The following is a 12175-nucleotide window of genomic DNA, read 5'->3' as shown; positions in this document are numbered from 1 at the left end:
TGCCATCATACCGGTGTCATAGGCATCGGATTTTATAGACTTCATTAAAATCCTCGTGTTAGATTTATCGAGCTTTTGTAATTATAATTTATATAATAATAATTAAAGGTCGTATAAAGGAGACAATCTGATGTGTATATTCTGGAAGGACGAATAAAAAAAAAAGAAAAAGAAAAAACAAATTTTCGCAACAACGAAATAATTAATAATAAATGAATAAGCACATTGATTCGTACTTAAATTGATTAAAACGTCAATCTTTTGATAATCTATATATCTATATCTATATATGTACGCATATATATATATATATATATTCCTAACAAATATAATATCATTATACACATAAACATAGATGTTATTATAAACAAGAAACGCTATAATAAGGAGAGAACACGTCGAGTTGAACATGAATGAAGGCGACGCACGCGTTACATGGACTCGGAGATTGCCTATCGAGATTCGATAATGCTCTCGCACAGCACAATATATATAGGTATACATCTGTATTTATATATATATATATATATATATACATATAAGTCCAAGGTAATCGTGTATGTCACAACGGATACTCGCGAACGTTTATGCGGCAGCACGCGCGAACTGACGAGTAGACGATAGAAGAGAAAGAGAGAGAGAAAGAGAGAGAGAGAGAGAGAGAGAGAGAGAGAGAGAGAGAGAAAGGGAATAAACGAGAGAAAGACAGAGAAAAAGAGAAAGAGAGATAGAGAAAAATCAGGCGGACCGGTCGTGAGAAGTTGATCTGGTGTCATTGATCGATTCAAAAAACGCAGAAATATCAATGAGAATTCGTTCGTAATATAGAGAAATATATGGTATAAGAAATCAACGTAAATTAACCTAATTAATATAACGTGTATAATATAAATAAATTAACGTTTAATAAGGAAAAATGAACACATTTATATTCGTTCAATCGAATCTTTTATGAATGAGACCGAAAAGGTGATCCAGTCGTGGGCCGATCTTCCTACTGATTAATACAAAGAAAAAAAGAGAAAAAGAGAAAAAGAGATATGTATGTATAAACGAGATCGCCCTCGTAAATTTACCTTACATGTTTAATCTCTCGTCTAATCGGGATTTAACTGCACCATAGTTCTTCCTCGTTCGTAGGAGACACCATGCAGACGATGCACTAGACGTATGCACCTACGTAACTGATATCACAATGTATATTTAAAACTAAAGAATTTTCTTTTTCTCACAACGTGTAGGCCGATCTTAACGCTTCGAATATTCGCACTTAACTGTCCCGAGAGTTAACGATGACTAATATGTTCTTACCCTTCGTTCGACTTTGTTTACGTTTGCTTTTACGTTTATACGAAGTTCCCTTTATTATATCGAAAGACCATTGTTTTTGTTATGTTTTTATTTCACGTAGATATTTTGTCCTTCGATTGCCTTGGAAACCATTGTTTGAAGTTTTCTTTATTCTTACGAATACAAGCAAATATATGCGTACAACATAATGAAATTGTAAATATATGCGTACATAATGAAATTGTAAATACACGCGTACAACAAAGGTATTCGACATTGTTCTAATCGTTTATTCATACGGAGTTGTGTCTCCTTATTTCTCCTTCACGTAAAATTCAATAACATATTTGATCTTAGTCTCATTTTTGTATTCGAAGGTATTACATCGTATTAAATACATTGGAAAACGAAAGATAAATTAATTAAGAAAATAAATTCGGTATTATTTAAAAATATTATTTAAAAAATTGATCCGTATATTAATATATTTTTGTAATATATTTCGTTAATATATTTAATATATTTAATCTAGAATGTAGTTCGAACGAAGGACTCGGAGTGGACGTTAAAACCTTGGTATTTTCAGTAGCTTGGGATGAAGAGATCCTGGAATGAAGGCGACAGTGTCGGAAAGATCAAAGAATATTTCCGTTTGCTTTTAAAAATCATAAGAACGCCGATGAGCCATGAAGAAATAGATAACTTAGTGAAAGGTGTTTCTGCTTGTATTTCTTTCTTTTTCTAACTGGAGATATCTCGATCTGGATATCTCTCTTTCTCTTTTTTCTAACTCCTGGGTGGTCTTTTGACGCAAAATTCGTCCAAAAGGATTCACCGCGGGGTGTCAGTGAGAAAGGCCATCAAGAGCGATAATCCACGGCGGTATGGCGCGCAGGACACTCGCAATGAGAGGAAAAGAAAAAGAGAAAGAAAAAGATGAAGAAAAAAAAAAGAAATGAAAGAAAAAAAAGGAAGAATAAAAAGAAGAAGAAGAAGAAGAGGATGAGGAGAAGAAGGAAAAAGAAAGGAAGAAGGTAACTTTGTATCGCAAAAGTAAGCTTTCGAAGCGGCTTAAGGCGTGCAACGTATGGCCGATACAGCGAATGGCCTCTCCTCCCATTATGGGAAGCACTGAGAATGCTCGTAAAAGTCCTTAGAATCCGTGACGGACCTTTGTAGGCAAAATACTGCTCCGTGGCTGTCGTCCACGAAGCCGAAAAGACGTGAGGTCTTCCTCCTGGTGTAATAATAACAACCGAAGGGATACGAAGCTATGGGAGAGAAAGAGAGAAAGAGAAAGACGTCACGGTCTTAAATGTCGAAAAATTCTCTCTCTTTATCTCTCTCTCTTTCTCTCTCCCTTGTTCAATCCTCTCTACCTAATTTTCAAGCCGAGTTTACACTGGCTTACAAAGTGGACGAATATCGAAGCGCGACGAATATTCTTCATCGCGAGTTCCACGAATCCATTCGTATATACTATGTATGTATGTATGTCTGTGTGTTTGTAAGTATATGAACGTATATGTATGTGTAAGAGATCCTAAACGTGACAGTTCGGTGCACCAGAGGCCGGTCACCTCCTCCGATCTCAACATTCTACATTATCCGGGTAATAAATGTCAAGCTTGGAGTCATCGCTCGGACAAAATTTTACTTACATAGTATCTATACTATGTATATGTATATGTATATGTATGTATATACGTGGGTACGTCTCGGTCGGATATAAAATTCTTGGCGATTAGAGAATAAGTGTGTAAAAAAAAAAGAGAGAGAGAGAAAGAAAGAAAAGATACGAAGAAGAAGAAGAAGAAGAAAAAATAATAAAATCTAAACAGCAGATAGGCGAGAAAAATAGGTAGATATAACTAAATAGGGAAAAGAAAAATCAGTGGGAAAGAAATACGATCCGTTTTACACGATCTATCCTCTTTTAACCCAAGTGACCTGTTTAAAAAATCATAGATCAAATTTCTAGCGTGAAAAAAGGGTCCGTATCACGCAAGGAACTAGAGAGAGAATAAGAGAGAGAGAGAGAGGAAGAAGGAAATAAAGAGAGAGAGAGAGAAAGGTTTAGGGTGACTCCAATCAGGAATTTAGTTAATTTCTTCGGCGAATCCCCCTGAGAAACATCCAATATGACGGATGTCCCTTGACGAAAGGTTTCTGGGATCGGAAAATTTGTTGGGTAGAGGTGAACACCTTTACGAAAGAATTACGAGACACGTTTCAACGTTCTGTATGTACTCTAGTAGCGTGATGGGTTCTAGAACGTTTTAGTTAGCGTATGGGTTTGACGAGCGGAATGCGTTCCGTAAAGAGCGTCACTAAAACGCGTCCTACGGTTCTAAGACAAGCCCTATTGTCATGCATACGAGTGTACGCGTACGGTCTAACATCACAATGACTCCTAACTAGCTATTATACGCGCTAAGCTTTGCGTACAATCCAACTACTTTCGAGATACGATTTTGATTTGTTCTCTATCTATTCCTCTCTCTCTCTCTCTCTTTTTCTGTCCTTCAAATTCGAAAAATCGATCTTGTTATCTCGTGTGAAACACATTTCAAGAATATATATATATATATATATATATATATATATATATATAAAATAGAAAGAAGAAAAAAAGAAAAAGGTAGGATAAAACATTCTTTTGAATGTGTCTTACACCAAGCATGACTAAAAAACGACAGCTGTCGATTAAACGATGTATGGTAAAAAGAAATAATAACTAAGAGTCATATCCTTCTTAATTAAACTCCCACATATTTTCTTTCATAAAACGTCTTATATGTGTATCTGGTGGGAAAGTCGACAAAGAAGAAACGAAGAATATATTTATGCACGCGATTTCATTTTTCTTTTTCTTACTTTGTTCGTTATTTCAAGAAGATATACGAATACATACATACATACATGCATACATATATACCTTCTACAAATAATAATTCGAACTAGTACTCCTTATTTCTCACGGGTACGAAAACTCATACGCTTAGTGGTTAATAAGTAACCTGTGGGATTTTTCGAGAAAAAGAAAAAAGAAAGAAAAGAAAAAGCAAAGACAAAAAAAAAAGAAAAAGAAAAGAATAAAATGTTTCCCTGTCGTAATGGAATAGAAGGAAGACGAACGAACGGAAATAAATGGAAGGGCTTATTAAAAAGTCACCCCTCAAAGTAGTGGTGTCTTTAATAACACGGCGATGGAATCTAAACCACGATTTTTCTTTTCCTTTCCCTTTCCCCTTTTATTTGTTCTCTTATTATTGTCGATAATGTCGTGAAAACAAAGGAGAGAAAAAGAGTGAGAAAAAGGAGTAAAGGAGTAGAAGAAAGAAGAAGGAGGAGGAGGAGTAGGAGGAGGGAAGTCGTTGTAGAAATTACACGCACGTTTTCATTCCCGTACAATGGCTTTCCCACTGGCCAGTAGCCATTGCAAAGCATCGGACACATGGTGCATCTTCCTTGGCGTATCCTTTCAATCGAATGGGAGGCGGTGTAGGTAGGATGATGATGACGATGACGACGATGATGACGATGTGAAAGAAGAAAAAGAAGAAGAAGATGAAGAGAAAAAAGAAAACGAAGAGGGAGGAGAAGAAGAAGAAGAAGAAGAAGACGAAGAGGGAGGAGAAGAAAAAGAAAACGAAGTAGAAGACGAAGAGAAACAAAAAGACGAAGAAGAAGAAGAAGACGAAGAGAAACAAAAAGACGAAGAAGAAGAAGAAGAAGAAGAAAGAGGAGGAGGAGAAGAAGATGAAGAGAAAGAAGAAGACGATGAAGAAAGATAAGGAGGAGAAGAAGAAGTAGGAGAAGAAAAAGAAGTAGTAGTAGTATAGTAGTAGTAGTAGTAGTAGTAGTAGTAGTAATAGTAGTAGTAGTGTAGTAGTTGCGTACGTATCAAACGTGCTCTACAATTATTACAATTACCCGGTAACTACCTACCATTTGTCCGTTAATCGTTACGTGACGCTCGAACGAAGCTACACGAGAAAGAAGCCACCGTTCTCTCTCTCTCTCTCTCTCTTTCGTTCTTTCTTTCTCTCACTTTTCTTTGACGTGACGCCTATTTCAAAGCGAGGCGATACGAACATTTGCGGTCAGTTCAACGGAGTCGTGCGGCTCCAATCGAGCGAAGAAAAGGGTTCGTGATCTCTTCTCGCTAAGATACGAGTCGATTGCAAGAGGGAGGGTAGGAGGGGGAGACCGCCACCTTTATAGCAATGCTATATACGAGGAAAGAATTATGTTGAACGAAGAGATCGAGAAAAAAGAAAGAGAGAGAGAGAGAGAGAGAAAGAAAGTATGTATGGTTGTCCACCTTTTTCAAAACGTCGATGTCGAAGCTTCTTCCTTCGAAGAAAAATTCTAATAACGATAATAATCGTATCGTACAAGGTTTAAAAGATTCTCCCATTTACTGTATTGATCCTATGAACCTGAACGAAAGGAAAGAAAAGATAAAGGAAACAAGGAGAAGAAAAATAACGAAAGTCGACTTATAGTCGGCGTCTTTTGAACCTTCGTACCGAAAAAACAGAGAGAGAAAAAGAGAGAAAGGAAAGAAAGAAAAAAAAAAGTAGAAAAAAGAAAATGTAGTACGATTTTTCTTTTCCTTCTTCCTCTTCCCTCTTCCCCTTTCTACAACCCCTCAGCCGACATAAGAAATATTTCGCGACAAATATACAGGGGCTTATATGCATGCAAAAATGAAAGGAAAAGGAGAAGAAGAAAAAAAATGCATATAATAGAGACACCTAAAACGGCAAAGTCAAAAAGGATATAACTGAAAGGTGGTGGAATGGTACCACGTTTTACCTTTTCCTTACGAGATAGGACGAAGAAGGGACCACCATATTGGGCATGACGAAAAGAGTCGACAACGCCATACGTCTTGCTTAAACTGTAAAGAAATATTGAGACACTCGCTACGAGGAGTATAAACCTGGACCGGGCAAAATATTTCCAAAACTTCGTGCTACACCGTGACGAATTTCTCTACTTCTCTAGTTCTCTACTTATCTCTCTTTCTTTCTTTTTCTCTATATCTCTCTTTTCGTTGTAACCTTTTTTATTCTTTCTTTCTTTCTTTCTTTCTCTATCGTCTTCTTGTAATGAATCGGTCACGGAACACCCTCTTTCCTCTTTGCTCCACTACTCCTTTTTTTCTTTTTCCATCGGTCGAAAGTCTTCTTTTACCGTTCTTTGTTGTCTGTTAGAGAGACAAACGTTTCGTTTCTTCTCTCTCGTATAGTACACTGACTTATGTCGTCCATACGTCAGAGTCCCATTGTGCCACTACTAACCTTCTGAGCTCTGATCGTTCGACTCCCAACGAGACTTCAAACTCACGACCCTTTAAAAACATATACATATATATATATATATATATATATACATGCATACATCATACATACATATATGCGAACGTTTAGTCTTATTGGAACGAAAACGAAAGAGAGAGAGAGAGAGAGAGAGAAAGAGAGAAAGACAGAGTATCACTTTATCAAAAAGCTAACGCCCATAGTGGCGAGCAACGAAAAAGTGTTTTTCTCTTGGTACAAGAGAGAAAGAGAAAGAAAGAGAGAGAAAGAGAGAGAGAGAGAGATTTATGAAGGAAATAAATAGCAGAAGAGAGTACGTCATATCGCATGGAATGTCCACTGTGAAGGAACGACGAAACACCCAATCTCTTCCTCCTCCTCCTCCTCCCACTCTTATTATTATTATTATTATCATTATCGCCGTGTCCACTATCGATAATAAATGTACTCTCTCAGAGCATTCAACGAGATTCCATTGATTTTATATAGCGAGGATAAAACACTCCTATTTCATGTGTCCAAGTTAGCGTGCCTTGAAAAATCGTCGTCGCTCGTTATCAAAGCGATAACGAAGAGAGCTCCACCTCTTTTTCTCCTTCTCGTTCTTCTTTTATTTTCTTTCTTTTTATTTTTCTTTCTTCCTTTTTTTTCTTTTTTCATCCGTTAGACCTTTAGTCGTTGGTCCTTCCCTACGTATCACAGAAACGACAATCAGCCGTCGAGACATCAAGACTCCCACCTTTATTGTTACAAATGACACGACAGTCGATTCGCCTCTGACCCTACAAAGCAAGTGAGAGAATTCAAGAGAGAGAGAGAGAGAGAGAGAGAGAGAGAGAGAGAGAGAGAGAGATAGTGGATGAAATAGAGGAAACAAGAAAAGACTTGTCTTTACCCTCCGAGTACGTTTCTTTCCTTTTTTCTCCTTTCTTTTCTCTCTCTCTCTCTCTTTCTCTTCCCTTCCGTGTTCCCATCGACAAATGCTTCAGGCTGTTCAACATCGACAGTGAGCTATCGTGGCTGGAATTCGGTGAATTCTTATTCTCCATCTTTCTTCTCTCTGTTTCTCTCTCCGTTGACTCGGAAGCAACGTCAGCAAGATTCCGGCGGATTAACCGGCTCGTTCTCGTGCAACTCGCGCTCCTGAAAAATTGGATGAGACTTCGTCGTCGACATTATCGTCGTGCTTCTCTCTCTCTCTCTCTCTCTCTCTCTCTTTCTATCTCTTTACGTGTGTGTTTCTCTCGGCAAGGTCGAACGAAGACGAATTTCGTTTTCGCAAATAGAAAAAAGAAAAACAAAATAAGACAAGAGAGGGAGAGGGAGAGAGAGATGGGATGAAGGATAGAAAATACAACATACTCGAAGGATGACTTTATCTATCGTCGTGTCTCTAAGTCAGTGGGCACGAGGCGCCGTGAACGTATCGAGACGCCTCTATCTGGACGCGTTTCATTGGATTTTCCGGCTGGAGACTTTCAGACAGGTCGCCTATTGATTCGATCAATCGATATAAGTAAATAGGTATGTATATATATATATATATGTATATAGTTCGATATGTATAAATATATATAATGTAAACACACAGTAGATAACGTAATACATCACGAGGAAAGTTCGCATGAATTAACACGACGAATTACGAATGTATCGAGTTACGAGGATGCAGCTGCAAATCGTCGATCGTCGATGATTTCCTTCTTCGTGCAATCTAGCGAAACATTAAGATTTCGTTCGAACGAAAGAGAAAGAAGAAATTCGATTGGCGATACTGGAGAAATTGAACACGCACAAAGAAAAAAACAACAATGTGATTGACGCAGTTGAACGAAGAAAAATTTGAACAATGTAAAGGCCTTTTGCTTGTTTATGTTTTTTCTTTTTTTCTTTCTTTATTAACCAACTACGCGCGTGATATTTTGTTCGAGGGAAAATGCGTTTAATTCGATAAAATTATTTCGTTCATCTAAGTATAATACATACGTGGAAAATGAAAATATTTTCACGCTTGTTACAACCGATAAGCCGTTAAATCGATAATTTAAATTAATGAGTAATCTCGGTTAAACTGTAAATCCAAGCGATGTCCCTGTGGAGTTAAAGTGTACGTCCCACTGCGATTATAATAATAATAATCATCGTCATCATCATCATTATTATTATTAAGCAATCGATCGATAACATTTGACGTGTTGACATATACATAAGTACGTACTTACATAGATACGTACGTACAAGTACCATAACATAGATTTGGTATCACGAACGAGGAGAAGTGTTTGTATAGATTGGATAATAATCTCGTATGGGAAGAGATCTGAGGGATGAGAGAGAGAGAGAGAGAGAGAGAGAGAGAGAGAGATCGGTCGTGCTGAGTCATGAACAGAAGAAAAAAAATATATAAACAGAGGTTTGTGGTGGTCCAAATCGCGAAAAAGCACGAAGAGAACATAAGCTACTGTATCTTTAGATATCTTTTTTCTTTTCTCCCTCTTTCTCTTTCTGTTAAGAAGGGACAGCTTCCATGGGACGATCTAAACGAGGAAGTTTACGCCGGGAAAACGTGAAATCGTGCTTTCGAATCGTCTACCATCGAGAGAAGAAGGAGGAGAAGGGATAAGGGACGACGTTCACATCGGAGAAAGAGGAAAGTCTACTTTGGAGATAGAAAAAGAAAAGAAAATTCAAGACGGAAGGAAGAGAATAGTTCCTTCTTCCCCTTCTCTTTATCTATCTATCTATCTCTTTCTCTCTCTCTCTCTCTCTCTCTCTCTCTCTCTCTCTCTCTCTTTCGCTTCCTTCGTATTCATTTTTATTAACCGACATTTCTCCCGTAATAAAATCCCGGGCAATCTTCATAGAATCTTTGTGAAACACGCGGTATCCAGTATCGTTTGACCATCCCCTTCACGTCTCGTTCTCCTCGGCAACCCCAACGGCCACGGATATAAAACCTGATGGCCGATAACAACCACTAGCGTGTCTCACCCCCGACCAAAACTCTCTCTCTCTCTCTCTCTCTTTTTCTCTTTCGTACTTTCTTGCTCGTTCTCTCCCTCTTTCGTGCTGCCGCCACTGTATCCGACACAAAAGCTGTGAGTGGTTCCCGTTTTATTGGAAGCATACACGGATACAGATAGGGGCGATATACCTCTCTTCCCGAATCCCTGATTTTTCGAGACGAGGAAGGCAAAGAGGGTTCTTCTTCGTGCTCCGTTCCTGCCGTTCTCCATTCATGCTAGTGAGTAGATCGTGGCAAAGACGAAACTTCGATGGACGGCTTTAAGAAAAAGAAGGAGAAAGAAAAAGAGAAAAAGAAGATGATGGCCTGACAATATGCGATTTCCCTCTGTTCGATTCCGTGAATTTCTTATAGTCCACGATCGTGTAAGTGTACGTAGTAGGTGATGGGAATTGTCGGTTGTTGGTTGTCGGTGGTTGGAGGATTCACTCGAGAGGGGTTAAAGAAATTATCTAGCTCTCTTTCTCCATCTATATCTCTTTTCTTTCAATGTTAGTCTCTATTGCTTATTCCGGAATATTTGAAACGTTTGTTACGAACTCGATGAAGACATCGTTGTATATAATATAATATATGGGAACACAGAATTAAAAAGAAAAAAAAAAAATAAGAAAAAGAAAAGAAAAAAATATATAATATAATATAACGATAAATTGAATTAAAAAAAAAATAAAGATATTCAAGAAAAAGTCTATAATAAAAATTACCTTCTTTCGAAAGAAATAACAAAAAAAAGAGAGAGAGAGAGAGATACGAATTTTACTTATCGTAGTAGCAACCCGGAGGGAAAGTATGAACCGGACGGCAAATTGAATTTGGATGTGCTGGAGAAGAACTATCCCTCCGGCTAAAAGTACAAGAGAAAGAGGAATCGAGAGAGAGAAAGAGAGAAGAAAGAAGAGAGAGAGAGAGAGGAAATTGGCGGAAGTCCAGGGACACTGGTTGTTCCGAAAGTCCAGTAGATTCCGCTTTGGTAGGTGCGGCCAGGGTGATATAGAATTGCTTCGAATAACCGTTCTTCGCTTCTCCCTCTTTTCCTCTCTGCCCTCTCTCTTTCTCTCTCTCTCTCCTACCTCTGTCTTTTCCTCTCGCACCCTCTCGATCGGTAGTAAGCATCTCTGATAATACAGTAGGGATATCATGGAGAGCTCTTGATATTTATGCGCCATAAAAGTTCTCTACACGGGGAGGGCAACGTTCGAGTCAAGGGTGCTGACCGGACATCGGTCTTGGGGGTGGCCAAAATGCTCAGTCCTTTGCCTTCTCTCTCTCTCTCTCTCTCTCTCTCTCTTTCTTTCTTTCTCTCTTGTTCTGTCTATTGCTCTCTTCTATTTCTCTCTCATACTCTCTCGCCTTCCTCTTCTTCATTTATGAGCGGTGAAGTGACCGATTTACTTACAATAGCCGTCGACAAGGCGACCGCCACAAAGCTTCTTCGATCGAGTAGAAAGCAGAGGTAGTGGTAGTGGTGGTGGTAGATGCGAAAGGGAGATCAAACGAAAGATTTCGACGCTACGGATCGCCACGAGCGATCCTCTCCCTCTCTCTTAAGTGTCCCATACTTTTCTCCCTTCGTCCGACAGTAGTTCGAAGTTGTTATATCATCTTATCTTTATTATCTTGTTTTAAAATCTCGAAAAATATCTCTATAAAAATGTTATACCTTATACCGCGTATACGTACGTATCTATTTATCTATCTATTTATATATGTATATGTCCCTATGTGTCTTTCAGTGTGCGTGCATAAGATAAATGAATTCTTTCATACGAGTTCAAAGTAATAAAGAAAAGAGGATTCGACGTAAATAAAAAAGAAAATGTCTTTTCTATTCTCGATCGATTCCGATTGAACGCCTGCGTCGTTTGAAAAATGCGTAGAGTTGCGGAATGTCGTGCAGGGTTTCGTCAGAAAAGTCAGGACGTCGTGTATGAAACATACACGTCGATAGACGGTATTAAGGTCAATCGTTACAAAAAGAATCGTCGCAACGACGAAACCGATCGGACGACTTCTTTTTTTCTTCTTCTTCTTTTTTTTCTTCTTCTTCTTCTTCTTTTATTAATCGATCGGCAAACGAAGTGAATTCACGAACGATGGCGCTTAGCCTCCTTTCAAGACTCGACTCGATTGCGTACGAGAATCTATCTCGTCTTTTATCTTTAATTTCGAAAGATGAATTCAAACTTTGACGATCTTTTCTATCGAATGGACGAGTTACTGATTCGATTCGATTCGATTCGACACTTTTTTCTTCTTCTTCTTTATCTTTTTTTCTCTTTCTCCCTTTTTTTGAGTGACTCGTCTTTGCACGTTCGATTTTGGAAAAAGATTTTTCACGTCACAACGAAAACTCAACATTCTTTCGTTTCTTACGTTCTTACGTAGGTATGCATACACAAGTAGAAAAAATAGAAAGAAAGAAAGAAAGAAAGAAAGAAAGAAAGAGACAGAAAGAATTCTTTGCTCCTCGTGAATCTTCATCCGACTAGACCCGGAGCTCCATTTCCTGAGGGATTTCAACATAGCA

At 38.2% G+C, this 12175-nt stretch overlaps 1 protein-coding gene across 4 annotated transcripts in view; it reads right to left on the bottom strand.

Moving 5' to 3' along the window:
* The window catches only part of LOC127066277 (uncharacterized), a 155391-nt gene that overhangs the window by 68459 nt on the left and 74757 nt on the right, over positions 1–12175 (bottom strand). For 2 of the 4 annotated variants that reach the window (XR_007782331.1, XR_007782332.1), the window contains exon 1: positions 1082–1254. The exons of 1 other annotated variant lie outside the window; for it this stretch is intronic. The gene's annotated coding sequence lies outside the window, so the exon portion shown is untranslated. Of the gene's footprint in view, positions 1–1076; positions 1255–12175 lie in introns of those variants that run through there. One more of the 4 variants, XR_007782330.1, reaches the window with a different exon arrangement.

Source organism: Vespula vulgaris, chromosome 9 (genome assembly GCF_905475345.1).
Source record: "Vespula vulgaris chromosome 9, iyVesVulg1.1, whole genome shotgun sequence".
NCBI classification, from domain to species: Eukaryota; Metazoa; Arthropoda; class Insecta; order Hymenoptera; family Vespidae; genus Vespula; species Vespula vulgaris.
The sequence above is the reverse complement of the archived record's forward strand: the minus strand, read 5'-3'. Positions and strand labels throughout refer to the sequence as shown.